This window comes from Nanorana parkeri, unplaced genomic scaffold, assembly GCF_000935625.1.
Source record: "Nanorana parkeri isolate BGI_ZX_2015 unplaced genomic scaffold, ASM93562v1 scaffold923, whole genome shotgun sequence".
Classification (NCBI taxonomy): Eukaryota; Metazoa; Chordata; class Amphibia; order Anura; family Dicroglossidae; genus Nanorana; species Nanorana parkeri.
In genome coordinates this window covers 323,023-328,876 of record NW_017307191.1, presented here as the reverse complement: position 1 = coordinate 328,876, position 5,854 = coordinate 323,023, and the positions used below count along the sequence as shown (strand labels likewise).

General features: G+C 45.0%; 1 protein-coding gene across 1 annotated transcript in view; it reads right to left on the bottom strand.

Annotated features, from left to right (window-relative positions):
* The window catches only part of LOC108795010 (NACHT, LRR and PYD domains-containing protein 3-like), a 61,890-nt gene that overhangs the window by 8,108 nt on the left and 47,928 nt on the right, over window positions 1-5,854 (bottom strand). The window lies entirely within an intron of this gene.

The following is a 5,854-nucleotide window of genomic DNA, read 5'->3' as shown; positions in this document are numbered from 1 at the left end:
GGGGGGATTTGACTTTAATGTCACTTTAACTGTACACATGAAGTGGATCACCTATAGAATGTACTACAGCAAAAGTGACATTTTGGGAAACATGACACTAAATTACATTTCTCAGATTGCTTTAAAAAAAAAACAAAAACAAAAAAAAACAGTGTGGGGTAACCCCTTCATCATGGTCTGGTAGGCATTTAAAAGGAAGACCCCAGGAAAAGAACACAAAATGACGTGTGGTGACCAAATGTATATGGAGGTCTGCAGGTGGGAACTTATCTGAATATGGGGAACTTATCTGAATATGGAAACCCCCTTTAGAAAAATGGTGCCCTTGGATATCTTGCTTACATGTCAATGAGTAGGGGGTATATAGTACCCCTTGTTACTCATTCACAAGAATAAACATTGTCCCCGATGTAGATAAATCCTGATCTACTCCTATTTTCTGCAGGAAAAAAAGGCATAATTCAGTACTGGTGGGCTAGTATTTTATTTGAAGATCCAAAATGGAAAAAAGATTTCCCTAACATAACAGATGTGTAGGGCCTTTATGGGGTCAAATTTTCACCTTTAACTAATCTTTACATGAGATTTTTGGAACACGCATACAGATATGGATGCAATAATCTTTTTTGGAACATTATCATGGAATATTTTAGATATATAGATGATTTGCTTCTCACAGTTAGAGGATATAGATATATACAGTTATTTTTTGATTATTTAAACACTAATAATTTCAATTTACACTTCAGTAAATATGCCATTACCTTTTTAGTTGTAAATTTAGAAAACAATGCAGTTTGCACTATGTTGAGGATCACGAAACAGGAGAGAGATATCCAAGTTTATTTACAAACTCTCAGCTGATTATAACAAAAGATTTCTCACTCTGCAATTCCGAGGACTAAGCTCATAACAATCTCACCTAGAATATCTCCTTTATTTCACCACAGCCCTTGACACACTCACACAGGAAGTGATCTCCTAAGAGGACGACAAATCTTTTCAAAATGTTTAGGCCTCACATACATACACACACACACACACACACACACACAATCAAATCACTCATTCCCCCAGCCAGGGAGCAAACAATAGTTGGCAGAAACATCTGCACTAAAATGGCCCTGGAAATATTTAACAAATACAAAACCATTTATTCCACACATGCTCCATGACACTAAATTTGTCTTTAGGAAAAAAACAGTTGACTGCTGTTAAGTCTACAAGGTGTGACAATTTAATTCCCGGAATGCCAGCAGCGTAGCACTATAGTGGTGAGTCACATAGCCATTTGCACTTGAGCGTGTTCCGACATGTTCTAACTGGCACTCGCCTGGGTTGCAGACCAGTTGGCTCAGTCCTTATGGAGTAGTAGAAGAAATAACACCTGTGTGCGTTGTTCCTGTTGGAGGAAAATTAGTGACAGGAATCTGTAGCAGCAGATTAACATCAAATTTTGCATGAAAATTGGCAAAAGTGCAAGTGAAACTTTAGGTCTGTTACAGCAGTCTTATGGTGAATATTCCATTAAGAAATCAAGTGTTTTGAATGGCACAGGCAGTTTAAGGAGGAGTGGGAAGATGTCTATGATGATGCAAGAAGTGGGCAGCCAAAAATGCAAAAGGACGGATGCAAATTTGGACAGAATGCGAACCTTCGTACGCTCAGATCAAAGATTGAGTATGCGATTGATGGCAGAAGAATTGAACGTTAACAGTGAAAAAGTGCGGCAGACTCTAACAGAGGATTTGGGAATGAGAAAGATTTCCGCAAAGATAGTGTCACAAATCTTGACAGAGGATCAGAAAGAACATTGTCTTCAAATTTCATCTGATCTATTAAAGAATGCAGAGGTGTTTGATAGGGTTATTACCGGTTATGAAACATGGTGTTTCCAGTATGATCTGGTAAGAAAATGCCAGTGGAAAACAGTGGCATTCAGTGGAAAACAAAGAATTTAACTTGCCCGAAGAAAGCACGCATGTCACATTCTCAGTTCAAAACCGTGCTGGTGTGTTTTTTTGATCATAGTTCATAGCACATGGTACAACGATTAACCCACATTGTTACTTGAAAATTCTAAAAAGGTTACAGCAATCTGTTTGAAGGAAAAGACCTAAACTCTGGCCTGAGAAGTGAATACTCCACCATGATAATGTTCCTGCACATGATGCGTTAAATGTTTGCGAGTTTCTGGCTCAGAAATCCATTCCGAAACTTGACCAACATTATTCCCCTAACTTAGCACCCTGTGACTTTTGGTTGTTTCCAAAATTAAAATAAGCCTTAAAAGGACACAGATTTGATGACATTCTAGTAGGGATGCACCGATACTAGAATTGGTATCAGTGCCGATATCAAGTATTTGGGCGAGTACTCATACTTGCCCAAATGCTCCAATACTTACCTCAGATATCGTAACTTACGGTCAGAAGGAGATCTCCCTCTGACCGGCTGTGCCGAGGGAGCATGGAGCTGCCTTCCTTTCCAATCAGGAAGGCGGGCGGGAGGTTATGACCTGCCTTCGGACTTTTTGATTGGTCAGGAAGTCAGGCTGCCTAACAGCAAGTGAGCCGGCTTCCTAGCCAATTCAGGAAGCCAGGAGGCGGGTCTTGAGGTGCTGCCCATCTTCCCGATTGGCTAGGAAGCTGGCTCCACTTGTTGCTAGGCAGCCTGGCTTTCTGACCAATCAGGAAGCCAGACGGCACCTCATGACCCACTGCCCGGCTTTCTGATTGGTCAGTCAGCCTCGGGAAGACAAGGCGGTGTTCTTTCAATAGAACATCAGCTTCCTGATAATCGGGGCAAACGGCATGCATCCCTACATTCCAGACATCCAACGCGCCGTGACAAAAATACTGTGCAGCGTTCCCGAAAATGTATTCCAGGAATATTTCCGGCAGTGGCACAGTCATCTAGAAAAGTATGTTGCGCCACAAGGGGACTAGCTTGACAGCGACAACAGCCACTAGTGTATAGGTAAGCAACATTTTTTTTTTTTTTAACAGTCCATTTCGGAAAAATAAATTGTTACACCTCATATCAAAGAGGTATGGAAAAAAATGCGAGGTCACAGTGCAAGCCTATTTAAAATATGTTAAAAACTCACATTCAGGAGTGCACCTTCATCTGTGAGGAAAGTATGGCATTAGTTTGTGGCTTGAATGGTCTCAGTAGCCCTCAAGCTTCCACACTTTTCTGTTCCTACATATTTTTTTTTCAGAAATATATTTTTATTGAGATTTTTACAGAAACAAAAATAATATGAATACACCAACAGAAACAAAAGACGTACATGCAGCACAACGACCGCGGTCTTACAAAGCACATATTATGTCCGGGCCTTATAACATAGAAGGCACTCATGGTGTAGGCACCTTATGAAATCCCTGAGCTATGCGCAATTTGAGGTTCGTTACCCTGCAGGGCTTGGGCCGCCATCCTGCTATCGGAGGCGAGCCAATTCTAAGGAACAGGCAACCGGTGGGTGTATAAACAAAGTGACCAAAGGTGTTGCACAACTAACATTTACCACAGACAAACAGGAGAAGAAGCTGAGAGTAAAACAGAGGGGATATGGGGGAGACGAAAAAGAAACAAGAGGGGGGGGCGGAGGAGACACAAAAGGGAGGAGGAGGAGGTGGTAGATCAGAGACGTCCGTATACCGCCTTAGCAAATGGTTGGTGTAATGGGGGAGGGGGGTGAGTAGATGGTAGGCGAGGGGGTAATCCCACCTCACGGTCTGTAAAGTTGCCCCTCGTTTAGTTGGAGTGTTAGAGGGATCTCTGAAGATTGAAACTCCTCCGTATCTAAGAACAATATCCACGGCGTCCACCTGGTCAGAAAGGTATCAGATCGGTCAGCTCTTTCTGCAATGAGCTCCTCAGATCTCATCAGGCGGCACATCTCTGCTGTCCATTCCGCAACTGATGGGACGACAGTGGAATTCCAATGTCGAGGGATTAAAGCTCTGGCAGCAATGATAAAGAATCTAAGCAGATACTTTTTCACCTTAGAGATAGAGCCCGGAAAGACAGATAACAGAGCCATCTCCGGTGTAATGTGCAGGTCAATGGAGGTAACTCGAGTAGACATGTGAGATAACTTGCCAAAAGGGCAGAAGCAAAGGACAGCTCCACCACACATGGGCCAACGTGCCAGGTCCAACCAGGCATCTCCAGCATGTGTCCGGGTACGCAGAGGAGATCTGGTGCATTCTAACCGGGGACCGATACCATCGGGTCAGCAGTTTAAAGTTCCGTTCTTGTGCATACGTTGACATACAGAGTTTGTGCGTAAAGCACAGACATTTGCGACGATCATTTTCCGAGAGGGCGATTCCTGCTGTTCCCAGGCGGAGAAGAAGTACACGGATTCCCCGCTGTACGCGGTGATCAAAGCTTGGTAAAGCAGCGAAGCAGGGCGTTGAATTGGTAGACCAGTGACGCACAGGTCCTCAAAAAAAGTGAGAGGCCTAGAAAGGGCGCCCGATACAGACAATGCGTCCACAAAATGTCAGAGTTGAAAATAGGCCAGCCAGGAGGCTCGCCGGAGTGGGTTAGGGCCAGACAATGATGCCAGTGGCTGCAGGGCGGATCCCGACAGGCATTGGAATACATAACAAGGTTCAGAGACCTTCCAGCACAAGAAGGTGGGAACTCCACACCCTGCCGGTAAACCCGGGTTGGCAAGGATCGGGGTCATAGGGCCCTGGGATGTGGATAGGTTATATCTGGACCTCGTGGTGTTCCATACCCGTAAAACTATGGGTGGAAAAAAGGGAAGTTCCGCACCTCGCGGTCGAAGAGTAGTTGGTAACCATGGAAGTGTGAATAACGGTACCGGGGAGAGGTCGCGTTCCAGGGTGACCCACAACGCGGGGTCGCTAGAATCAAACCAGGCCACCAAATGGGATAGATGAGTGGCTCTGTAATACGACTCTACGTCTGGAAGAGCGGCGCCCCCATGGTCCCCCATGGTCCTTCGGCGCCCCCATGGTCCTTCTCTTTGTGTATCGCAGTCTGGGTTTCTTATTCCTTCAGATGTATCGCAGGACTGCCGAGCGGATGCGTTTAAAAAAGCGGGCCGGAAGGCCTATAGGGAGGGTTTGGAACATATATAGGCATCGAGGTAGCAGATGCATCTTAAACAACGTGATTCTGCCAAACCAAGTATGATGTAAGTTCATCCAGGAGGCAAGAGTGTCCTCCATGGATTGTAACAGTGGGGCGTAATTCAGCAAGTATAAATCCGACAAAGTGGCTGGCACCTTAACCCCTAGGCATGTAATGTAATCCGACCCTACACAAAAGGGGAGTGAGTCTCGAAGGCTATCCCGTTCCGCGGAGGTAAGGGATACGTCTAGCAGTTCGCACTTTTGCACGTTTACCCGGTAACTAGAGAGACCCCCAAATGTTTTAAATTCTTGCATCACCGATGGTAGAGCCACCAGTGGGTTGGATAGGTACAATAATAGGTCGTCAGCATATAACCCCATTTTATGGACCCATTTTATGGGGCCTATTGAAAGGCCTTGAATTGATTGATTGAGTCTAAGTGCGTTTGCTAGGCTTTCCATGACCAGGATGTAAAGTAAGGGGGATAGGGGGCAGCCCTGCCTGGTGCCATTATGTATTTGGAACGGGGCTGAAAGCACCCCGTTCACCCGTACCCTGGCGTGAGGTCGGCTATAAAGTGCCATGAGGGTCCACGCGGCCTACGCGGGGGTAGAGGACTACTCAAAGCAGCCACAGCGCAGACTCCCAGGAACAATTAAAGGAATATATATGGTATCAAACATGGCAGATATATAAAAACCAGAACAATAAAACAATAAATCAGGAACAAGCAGCG